This window comes from Antechinus flavipes, chromosome 4 (assembly GCF_016432865.1).
Source record: "Antechinus flavipes isolate AdamAnt ecotype Samford, QLD, Australia chromosome 4, AdamAnt_v2, whole genome shotgun sequence".
NCBI lineage: Eukaryota > Metazoa > Chordata > Mammalia > Dasyuromorphia > Dasyuridae > Antechinus > Antechinus flavipes.
Genome location: NC_067401.1, coordinates 4,858,856 through 4,870,942, shown reverse-complemented (window position 1 = coordinate 4,870,942; position 12,087 = coordinate 4,858,856). Strand labels below are relative to the sequence as shown.

General features: G+C 49.3%; 1 protein-coding gene across 1 annotated transcript in view; it reads right to left on the bottom strand.

Moving 5' to 3' along the window:
• Window positions 1–12,087, bottom strand: part of SH3BP4 (SH3 domain binding protein 4) — a 105,429-nt gene that overhangs the window by 59,991 nt on the left and 33,351 nt on the right. The window contains exon 2 of the mRNA XM_051998903.1: window positions 2,409–2,478. The gene's annotated coding sequence lies outside the window, so the exon portion shown is untranslated. The remainder of the gene's footprint in view (window positions 1–2,408; window positions 2,479–12,087) is intronic.

Here is a 12,087-nt window from a genome sequence, read left to right as displayed (position 1 = left end):
AATAGCCCCTTCTCCCCAAGGTCAATCCAGACTAGGTGGCCAAACAGGGTAGAAAGACCCTCTACAATATGCCGTCAGTGCCAGTGCCAGTCTAAGTCTAAGACCAGGCCGTATTTCAACATACAAAAATAGACAGAGGAAAGATATTCCAGATATGAGCTGAAGCCCACCTATAGGCCAGAAGTGGTAGGGTTACTTGGGGAATTATGGGTCGTCCTGCTTGGCCGGGGCATAGAGAAAGTATAGATTAGTGGAAAATAAGGCTGGCCAGACTACAAAGGTCAGGACCATAAATGGAATTAAGTAAATCAAAAAGATCAGATTTGGGGGAAGAAGATCATTTTGGCTTAGCACAACCTGACAAGGAATCAGGATACTCTGGTAGGAATGGTGGGGGAGAATGCAGAAAGGGAGGAACTGAGGTCCCAGCTAGATACAGACTTAGGAGGAGAATCACCCGCTTTATGAAAACAAAGGAATTGGGTGAGCTAGATCATGAAGAGAGAAGCCAGAAGCAAAAGCTTGGGGAACAGCTCTCTACTAACCTCAATATGAGGTTGGAGAAATGGACATGAATAAAAACAAGAAGGGACAGCTGGAGAAGGAAAACTAGAATAAGAGAGAGAGGAAAAGAAGAGACCATGGCCAGGCTCCCAAACTTGGGAAGAACCCAGACAGAAGTGACTTCCCAGACACTATTCTTAGCAAATGGCAACAACAGAAGTGAACTCAAAAACTTGCAAAGCAAATAGATGCTCATTGAATAGGTTCCAATTTGAAATCTTTCACTTTACCCCTTTTTTATCTTGATTATGACTCTCACAATCAACAACACTCCATTTCTGCCCCTTAGTCCAATCTACTCCGCTATACTTGGAAGCCTCTCACCAGGCGCTTTAAGCCATGCTTTGTCCCACCGCTGTCACCATTGAGGAATATTGGAACATACAAGCATGGCAAGGTTAGTACTAAGTGTGGCCTTTGTCTTTGGGGGGCTTAATAAAAAAAGCAAGAAAAATGACCTAAAGTGGGTAAATAATAGGAAGGGACTCATCTGGATCTCCCCAATGAACTTTCCAGCACTCCTAGGTTCCTTTCAAGCACTTCTTGAAGGAATACCTCCTAAGGCTTTTTCCTGCTCTCCCTTTTCCTCTGGAAATTACTTTTGTAATTGTAAACTTTGAAGATATTATTCCTTGTCTCTACACTGATCACCTGAAAGAAAGTGAAATCTTTGATAACATATGGTTCTTTTTTGTGGACCCCCAGGCCCTGACACATACAAATACACATGTAATGCATACAGTACACACTTAGTGAATGCTGAATGGAAGGGGACAGGCAGAAAAGTCTGTACTCTCAGGAAGCTTACATTTTATCTGCATTCATGGATAACTGGGAGACAAAGGTGGAAGGATTAGGGGGAAGAGGGAGGAGGCTCAGCAAAGGAGCGATCCAGAGAGGCAGAAACTGTCCTTTTCACTCATGTGTCTATTCTCTCTCATTTACCACTTTCCAGTGTCTTAGAAGATAATTTTTTGGGGGGAGGGGGAGGAGAATACGTCTAAAAACATTCCTCTTCTTAGTCAGAGTTGGTCCTAATAGAGCTGGGATGTCCCAAACCAAAAGCACAGAATGGTGCCAGGCCAACGGCCAGTAAGAACCGTGGAGCTTTGGGTCAGCCAGCACAGTCTCTGAGACTTGGGGGTCACCTCTATGCACAAGAGGTGCTTCAGGACAGTTGTCTTAGCAGCAAGCTCACCACTTCCCAGACGCCTTCATGGGAGCTCAATTGTGGAGCCAGTGTGGCTACTGTCAACTCTCCCACCCCCAATCGGGTTCTTACTTTATTGTTTTCAAAACTGCTGAATACCCACAGTACAAGAATAACGTCTTTGTCTTGGAACAAAAGACACAGCCATATTCACCTGCTGTCAACACAGAAAAGCCTCCTGTGTCCTTTCGGGCCCTTGCAAGAACAACCCTCTTAATGGGAACTGGAAAAAAAGGCCTCCAATGTAAACAATGGGGAAGGGTTTTTGCCTGGGAACCCACAGCAGCCGGATCTCTCTGCCCACACTGCTCCCTCTGGATCTCTCGGATCTCAGCAGCAGAGGTCGGATGCTATGGATGAGGGACCTCGGAAAATGGGCAGCCTGGTCAGCTACTGTCACCTCTCCTCCGGAAAAGGGTCCCTGGAGCCACGGGATCCCGCTAGTGATCCATCAAGCCCAAGTACCATTATGCTCCAGGGCCACTTTGGCCTCCTCCAGCTGTCTGGGTCTGACCCTCCCTGGTCTCCTGCCAGTGGATCATTATGTCTGCAATTTTCAAACGACTTGCCCGAAGTCAATAACCCAGTTCTACCCTCACTCCGACTTCCAAACGCTGCTCTCAGCTTCTCTTACCTGAAGGCAACGGGTCACTTCCCTCCGATGTCAGAGAAGAATGGGGCTGTCCCTGCCTTGCATCCAGAAGCTAAAAAAGAAAAGCAAAATTATCATGAAAAATGCCCCTCTCACTGAACAGCTGTAAAGATTTCTCAGCTTTCAGAGATGACCTTTATTTCTGGGGATTTTTTTCTTCTAGTCTACGATAATAAAAAACTAGAGACAAAGTAGCTGTCCCTCTCTCAGAGAATGGCGGAACAAATCACTGTACCGGATTGTAATGAAATTATTACTAGGGGATAGATTCTTTCCCCTGTGGGCTGGGGTCCCGTCCCAGGCAGCTGCCTCCCTTAGCAACACCCAGAGCAGGGATAGGGGACCTTCCAAGAAATCATTTGTATAATCAACTGCAGGTGAAGGTGTGCTGAAAACTAGGTAAAACAACTTCCACTGCTTTCCCACTCCCGGTTTCCCACTCCTGACCCAGAATGAAGCGATCCTGAGAAGCATGGGAAGACTCATTGTGACTGATGCAAAAACTAGGAAGCAGCACCAGGAACACAAGGAAAGATCAAGAGACCAGGGCAGTTGTGGCCACGTGACCCCTCCTACAACGCCCTCGTGAAGTTAGCGAGACGGGGCCCAGCCCAAAGGGTCACGATGGCTCACATGGCCACGCCACGCTGGACAAGGACAAACTCAGAGAATCCTAAAGAGACTCAAGAGGAGAAGAAAGAACAGACCGCGATGTGGGGACACTGGAACTTGGAAATCCAACTGGCAGGAACTGAGGAGCCTTTCCTAGCCCCCACCATCAACCCATAATCCAGGCTTTCTCAGTCCCCAGAACAATCCAGGGAAATCACTGAGCATGGAATCAGGAAATCTTGAGTTCAAGTCAAGTGTAGTTTTTAAGTGACTTCTCCTCCCAGTCACTTAATACCTGTTTGCCTTTTTCCTCATCTGTAAAATGGGGGCACTAACAGTACCTGCCATAAAACATTTATTAAGCACTGTGTAAACGTGAAAGTACTACAGAAATGCTAGTAGTTACTATTGTTTTATTTCTTATTTATTTAATATTATGTCTCATTTGAGCACCAGACAGCTGTAACTACTCTTTCCTCCCATCCAGGAAAGGGCGTTCTCCTCCAGGGAGGGCTGAGTTAGTGTAAATCATCCTTGTTCCAGTTACCGTTCCCCTCCCCCTCTTCCCCAAAAGCTGCCAACAAGATCCCTTATCTTTATGGGTCCCCGTGACTAATTCTCAAAGAAGAGTCATTCCCAAAACCCCCAAAAAACAAACAAAAAAAACCAAATCAAACCCATCCCATGTCCAGGAATCTCTAGGGCTGGGAGGGATGGGGGCGGGTGACCCCCTGTCACTACCATTTCAGTTTCTAAAGACTAATCCTGAATACTTGGTTTTTAAAAAACAGAGAAAAGCCGGAGAAAGGTGGGAAGTGCCAAAGACAGGGATGGGCGCCATGGGCCCTCGGAGCTGCCTCGGGGAAACCCAGGCCAGGCTGGCCACAGCTGACCAGGGCCACGGCCAGTCCCCCGCCGCGGAGCCGAAGCCGCTCTTGGCTGGGCCCGGGGTGGACAAGGGCAGCCTTGTTCTCTGTGCTGGATAGTTTCCTCTGAGCTCCCAACCCTGCTTGGGGGATGGTTATCAGATCCGCTCCCAGCTGGCTCTCTGCAAAGGCCCCGGCCGGCCCGGGGCTCCGTGGGGGAACTTTGCGAGGCTCCCTGCCCCCTCCCAGACTTCCCCAGAATTCGGTATTCCGGAAGAAAACACCACACTTAAGTATCAGAAGATCTTTGGACAGGGGAAACGCTGAACTCAATGTCAGAGGCTTGAGGTTCAAATTCTAACTGACCTTCAGTAGGTAATTTGGAAAATAATTTCAGTTATCTGAGTTCTGTTTTCTTCTGTATAAGATGCTGGACTAGAAGGCCTGTCAAGGATGGTGAGATCAATGGTCTCGGGCATTTGTTCATGGTCAAAGCCTTGATGGCCTCAATGTGCTCCTTGTGGACAAATAAAAAGCTGTGGGCCAGGCTGGGCTGGACTGGACTGGGCTGGGCTGGGCTGGGCTGTTTTGGGCTGGACTGGGCCAGGCCCCACTGCCCAACCCCGGGCTAGCCTCAGCTCAGAGGGAGATGCCCTCCAAGGCCCTGGGGGCTGGGGCTTGGGTGGCCCCAGACCATCTGGGCAAAGGAAGAGTTGGCAAGCTGACAAAATTTGCCCGCGATACACGAGGGGGATAATGTCAGGAAGAACGCCAACCAAGGCCATGAGGGCCGAGGGCCCAAGCACTGGGAGAAGCCCAAGTGGGAAGAGTTCCACGGAGACGGACGCCAAGGTCCGGCAAAAGTCAACAAGCACGAGGATGGCAGGACTCTGGACCGCGCCTGAGGCAATGTGGGCACTGGCGGCGCAGCGAGAGGGAAACGAAGAGGGCGCTCTGGGACCATCCACACCCAAGCTGGGTCCGTGTGCCTCCCATGCGCCATATTTGGGACGTTCTCTCCTCACTTCCATCCCTGACCTCCTTCAGGACCCAGTAAAACCCCACCTTCCACGAGAAGCCCCTCCTGACCCAGCTTCCTTCGGGGGCCTCCCCTCTGTTCGTTACCCCCCTTTACCCTGCGTACAGACAGACAGTTTTCATGTTTCCTCCTTCCTCTTTCAATTAAGAGGGTCTTGGAGCAGGGACCCTCTTCTGTAACCCTCACATTAAGCGAAGTGGCCCTGACAGAGGAGGGGACTCGCTTACGACACTCCCATGGCTTCCGCCCAGAGGCAGCCCCGGCCCGACCCGGCAGAGCCAAAGGTGCCCCGGACGCCTCATCCATTTCATTAATGCAGCCGGAACCTCCCCCCGGTGTCATTAGCTCATGGAGAGAAATACCCACAAGCCATCATCACTTATGGACAAGACGCTAATCGCCTGATGGTCCGTTCGCTTCGACAGTTTCGTGATTTAAAGCATCTTTGATTGGGGCCCACGGGGACAGTGACTGTATCCATCTGAATTTCTCTGGGCTCCAGTGTCAGAGCTGGAGTCACTTCCCAAGTTCAAATCCGGCCGCGGACACTTGCGACCGGGGTGGGGGAGGCCCTTCACTCTTCTTGCCTCGGTCTCCTCTGTAAAAACAGGGAGAAGGAAATGGCAAAGCCCCCAATGTCTCTGCCAAGAAAACCCCAGTGGAGGGGTTGGACAAGATCGAAAAACACTAAACAACTAAACATGGCGCGGTCCTCACGTGACTTTCCGGCTTGTCACACACCTCCGCCCCCATTCTGGGGTCCAGCCAACAAGTTTTCTCTCTGTCCTCCCCACAATGCTCCGCCTGCCCCCTCTGTGCCTCGACACTGCTGCCCCCCACCTGCCACGGCTCCCTTTCCTGCTCACCTCCGGACGCCCAGGATCCACAGCTCCACACCCTGCAGGAGGCACTTCCCAGATTTAGAGCGAGAAGGATCTGAAGGGCTCTGGGGGCACCTCCTCTTCTGTGGGGCTCCCCAGACCAACCTCCCCTGGGGATCTCCCCTGGTAAAAGGGAAGGTCTTTGAGGAAGGACTTGCTTTCATTTTTGTGGTGCCAGTCAGATTCTCTCCCCTCCCCCCCGACTTGGGCTCGGCCCTTTAGCTTCTGCTTCTCTTGCCCAGAACCAGGTCATCTCCCTCAGCATCCGCATCCAGCACCCTCTTCCCCTCCGGCCTCCAGTAATGTCCCCACTGAAATGCAAACCCCTTAAAGCCAGAACCCCCAGCCCGGCCCAGAGGGAGCGCGGCTTTCCCAGGGACACAGGGGAGGAGAGGGGCCAGACCTGGGACCAAGCATGCGTGAAATGCTTAACTAAAAAGAGGCTTCTGCCCCCAGGATGATGGAGGCGTGACTCGTCTAGAGGGAAAAAGGGACCGATTCAATGTCTCCATGACAGATTCAGAAGTCAGTCACAATCAATATTAACAATTAATAATAATTAGAATAGAAGTATGTTTCTGAGGTTGGATTTGAACTCGGGAAGAGAATTTTCCTGACTCCAGATGCAGCCCTCTACCCACTACCCCACTTGGACAAATGACCATCCAAGGCAGCGCAAAAGCGCTTTTGCTTTGGAGTCTGAAGACCCGGGTTCGAATTCCATCTGTGATACTTTCACCACAGGTGCTTACAAGTTCCTTTACCTCCCTCAGCCTAATTCCCTCGTCTGTAAAATGAGGGGGTTGAGCCAAGTGGGTTCTGTGGGTCAGATCTTTCTCTGGGTCTCAGTCTCTTTCCACCTAAGACAAGGACTTGCCTTGAGAGGGACCTGAAGGCAGACGCAGACTTGGAACAAACATCCCTCCTATGAGGGGAGCCGTTCAGAAGGAGATCAGCTACCTGGAGAGCTGAAGGTCCCTCCACAACCTCGCCTTCTCCTCCAAGGAGAGGGTGGATGATTCCTGAAACTTGGGCTATTGAGGGACTTCCTGGTTGGGATTATGATTGGTGCCTACAGCCTCCGGGTCCTCCAGCTTGGACGCTTTGTGACTCTGCCATGGCGAGCATGGTCTTGGAGGCCCTTCTGAGCTCCTACAAATCTAGACTTTGAGAAGATCCCTTAACATCCCGCCTTCTGAGGGGAGACAGCTTCTGAGTAGTTTTTCCAGGGCTTGCCATGGACTTCTGTCAGTTCCCTCCCTCTTCCTCCATTCCATCAGAAAAGTCGGTTTCCCTGAATCCCCACCCACAATCATGACTCTTTACGGCTTCACGGGACAAGCCGAAACAGAAATACCGGCTGTGGACAAATGGCTGTGGGTCAGGAGGCACCCAGTGCCCAGATCTGCTCTCAATGATAGCCTTTAGTCTCATTTCCTCTGCAGCAGGTTACAAATCATCCCCTAATGACAGCAGCCGATAGGTATGTTTATTTTTGCCTTCTTAATGATAACCATCAATTAGACATGAAAGGCTAAGAGACCCAGGTTTACATTCTCCTGGTGACTGGTGTTTTGCTTCCCGATGCTGGGATCAGAGCTCAGAGAGAAGGGCAGCTCCCCTTCCCTGGAACATCTCTCCCTCGTTGCTGAGAGTTAGACAGAAACATGTCCGAAACGGAGCCAAATAAAAACCGTTGTGTCCATCAGCCCTTTGGCCGATGACCCTGACTTGGGTTAGAACCTCAAGTACAGAAAAATGGAGAATGAGAATGGATGATGTTTTGTGAAATTCAACATTCTCGCCTGTTCTGGAGTCAAAACACCCTCTAACACTGAACCACGGGGAACGTGTCACTCAAAACCTGTGAGAACTATGACAGATAATGGCTCTAAGTCAACTTGAAAGGGGAAGGTTCCTAACCCTTCACACTTGGAATTGGTTTCTTTAGTCTTCCCCACACAATCAACATGGCCACCCACCACTAAGACATGGACCCTCCACAGATCCCAAGCCAATGGATGGATGGAAGCTCTCGTGGCCCTCTCTTCTCAGGGGCTTTCCTGCTACAGCGCTGTCCTTCTCTATTCCACCCTCCAAAGATCAACACCTCTTGAACTTGAAATCGAGCTCCTTGGTGGTCCCACTACTGAAAATCCCCAAACCAAAGAGCCAAGCCTTTAGCACCGTCAAATGGTTCTGGATGCAAAACTGACACAGTTTGATCGATGAAACCAACATTGGAGAAGCTCCATCTGTTCTATTGCTGTAGCCAAAAACCAATGGCTCTTTCCATCTGCCCTATTCCTACTGTCTCTCCTTGGTGGGTTGGGAGCTCCCAAAGGCTTGATTTTCTACTTCTAATCACCTCCAGAGTTTAGCAACTTAGAGCATACGTGCTCAATAAATGTCCATTTATTCATTCAAGACCTCCCAGATCCTTCCCAGTTGTTCATATTTACTCCAACATAACTTTTCACTTATTTCGCTTCTCTCTCGCGTTTCCTTATTTGTGAACATGTTCTAACCATCTAATAGAAATTATGCTCCAGAGGGTTGAAACTATGTTTTCTTTGACATGTAGTAGGTACTTAATAAATGCTTATTTTCAGTCAAATTGTTGTTTTATGTACTATGAGCTAAGAACATGAAGACATGTCCATGGGCGACTCCGTTTTCTCCATCATGTAAGAACTTGCGGTCACATGAGCTTAAAGTTTCCTATTCTAACATTTACTTGAGCCTTCTTTGCCGGCTAGTTGGAAAAGCATGTGTGCCAGTGGAGAGACCAGACCCAGAGCCCCAGAGGAGGAGGACGTACTTCCCAATTCCCAGAAATGTGGCTTCCCTTTACAATTACAGAACATGTGTTCTCCCGTGTTTGGCAAGCCTGGGACCAAAGCAGTGCCCTGGAGCTGACAGAGCACCTCGCATCCACACAACCTAACCAGAAACAAAACTGGGTGTGCCCTGGGCGGGACCCACATAAACACAAACCAACTAGAATTCAATGGCAGGAAATGGAGCAGCCGGGTTCTAATGTGGGGTTTCTGTAGTTCACACTTAATGAGCTCAGTTTTGCCCCAGAGCCTCCAGGGAACTCTGGTTTTAGGACACAAGGACGTCCACCCACAAACATGTATCTGAAGGAATGGTGGAAGGAGAAAGCAAAGAGATCTGGTGGAAGCTTGGGCGTACCACGGGGTCTGGTGCTTACTGAGCACTCTTAACAAATCTTTATTGATTAACTGAGGTTTAGGAAGGATTCAGAGAGGACTGGCCCCTCTGCTGAGGGCGGCTCATCCACCTTTGGTTCAGGGGCCATATCCTACCGAAAGACAGTCTAAAGGTAAACAATCTTTCCGTGAATTGGGGAAATGTCTCCTCCGAGCAAGGGAAGACATTCCTGGTGGAATGGGCAGATGAAAACAATTTACTCTAATTGCCACGAAGAATAAACAACATCGATTAAATAATAATATTGACTCAAGTGAAAAAAAAGTTTCCCAACAAGGAAAATGGTTCCCAAGTGGCACAGGCTGGTCACTTCCCCCTCCCTGAAGTTCTAAGCAAAGACTGGATGGCCATATGTTGGGGATGACTTAGAAGGGATTCTCACTCAGCTATGGGTTGGATGGGACATCCGGTCACTTCCAACTTGGAGATTGTGGGATCTTTCATTATGGAGAATTGTAGCAGGTACTAAGACATAGTCTCTCTGTCAATGGAGAGGAGGAGGGATAGAAAAGGAAATATAGGTGATTTAAAAACAAAATATGTCAGTTAGAATTTATTTTTATCTATTTCTACCCTCAAGAAGCTCACTCTATGAGGGGAGATTGTGAAGGACCTTGGTGGCTTGAACAAAAAAAGGCGAACCATGTTAGGCAAGCAACAGGGAGTCACTGAAGATTCAGGGGACTTCCATACAGAGAGGTTATTTTGACAAGATATGGGAAAAATAGCGGAGGAAGGAAGAGATTTGTGTTGGAGTCACTTTTAGTGCTAAGATCTTAAAAGGGTCAAGATATATAGATAAGCTATAACAAGGGACCAATCTAAAGTGGCCGAAGTGGAAACTAAGGCAAGGAGGAAAATCAAAGATGTTTCAGGCATGGAACTAACAGGAACCAAGAAACTGAGGTGATATACTGAGTGAGGAACTGAGAACCAAATGGGAAAACTAGCTTTGAGACCAGTAATAAATAAAAACGTCACCTTAGCCTAGAACTGTTCTTGCCTTTCTTTTTCTCCCCAGACCTGAAACAAAGCAGATGCTTTGTTTTCTCTTATTCTATTATGCTTAATAAATGCTTGTTGTTAATTGGAAGGACCCTCAAGGTCCTGAATCCTATCATCATCATCATCAAGACTAATTCCTTCCAGAGGAAACCCATCCAACAGGACTGTCAAGTGGAGGCCAGCAGCCTTCAGACAGGCAGGCCTTCCGGGTCCAAGCTCAGCCTGTCAGCCAGGCCGGGCCCACCAACTCCTCCCAGCCTGGCGCAGAGGAAAGAACCGGCCGGAGTCTCGGGCTCCACGTCATTTTGCCCCGTGGGACCCGAGTCTCATCTCCGGGGCGGGGGGTTACTTGCATTGGTAGATTGGTACTCATGAAATCACAGATGGGCACCTACCTTCACGACAACTATCTGGGCTCCAAGTTCATTGATTAAGTGATTTGTCCACACGGTTTGTGTCAGTGATGACCCTGAACTCCATAAGTGAGTCTACATAATCCTGACACAACTTCTCTACCCACTAGGCCATAGTGCCTTTAACATGGAATGGCTCCTCAGTGGGAGCGCCTACTTTAAAGTTCTCTGTAATTATCGGATCTCGGCAGGATCGGCCATTCCTGTCCTCTCAGGGCCTCTATCCCATACAAACCTCCTGTCACACAAACCCACCGGGTCATTCGTGACCTCCCAGCCTTCCCCAAATTACCTCCTCCCTGTTCTCCTCAGAGGCAAAGAACAGGGACATGCAATTCTCCTCTCCATCAATATTTAACAGAATCACCAAGGATGGGCCCTTGGGGCCCTCTGAAGAAACAGGATCTGGAAAACTGCCCAGATTTCTGCTTCTCTTAATCCCACGTTCCTCCTCTGCTCGCTTCGCCTCCCTGGTGGGGAGCTCTATCTCCACTTAGAAGTAAAAGCAAGGACAAGTGACACAAACCAGGAAAACTGCCCAGATTTCCACCTCCCTTAATGCTCTTCCTCCTCTGCTCCCTTCCCCTCCCTGGTAGGGAGCTCTATCTCTACTGAGAATTAAAACCAAGGACAACTGACATGTACCAGGAAATCTGGAACATTCGGTCTGGCAGAGGCCAGAGCTGGGACTCTCGGGGGCCTGGAGAGGACGCCCCAAGGTGCCCATGGACAACAGTCACTCAGCTTTATCCGTTCCAGCTCTGAAGATTTCCCACAACCACCCCACGAATGGCTCTGTGAGGGACGTCAGGGTGAATGGCAGCCCACAGGCAACAGCAGTAAGAGATGCTTCCGAGGGCTACGAGCTGGGTGACGACGGCCCCTTGGTGAGTCCCTTAGCTTAGCCACCACATTCCGGGGGGACACCACTTGTAGCGGCTCCCCTGCAGGGTCAGGAGACTCACGCGAGAATGTACCAAGTTTAAGGGGGGCTTTTCCCAAACTTTTCAAGGTTGTGTAAAGTGTCAGGGTCCCCATGGGATTTATAGAACAGCCCTCTGACGCACCCCGGTCGTTTGTGTTTCATGCGGCCTGGATGCTTCTCTTGGGAAGAAGGGCTTTCACAGAAGAGCCTTTTTGCCTTATTCGGCCTAGAACAGCAGCCGTGCAGACGGTGGTTGGGGACGGAGTGCTGGACGTGGAGTCAGGAGGACATGAATTCAACTACGGCCTCAAACGCTGAATAGTTGTGTGATCCTGGGCAAGTCACTTAACCCTGTTTGGCCCAGAACTGAACACAGAACTGCAGGCGGGGTCTGACCAAGGCCATCCCTTCCTTATTTTTCATCACCAGAGCCCTTCACTTAGCCTTAGAGATCGCGTAAGGTTTCTTAATTTTTCACTCACCACCCTTTTTCACCAAAGAAATTTTCAGGCAACCCTGGGTAGAGAGATATGTAAAAGATATACAAATCCAACATTTACTGATAATAAACTGTAATTTTGTGACCCCTACATTCAGTTAAATGACCCCATATGGGGTTGTGACCCACAGTTAAAGAACTTTTAACTTAGAGATTTTTTTTTTCTTTTCCCATAATCGCACTG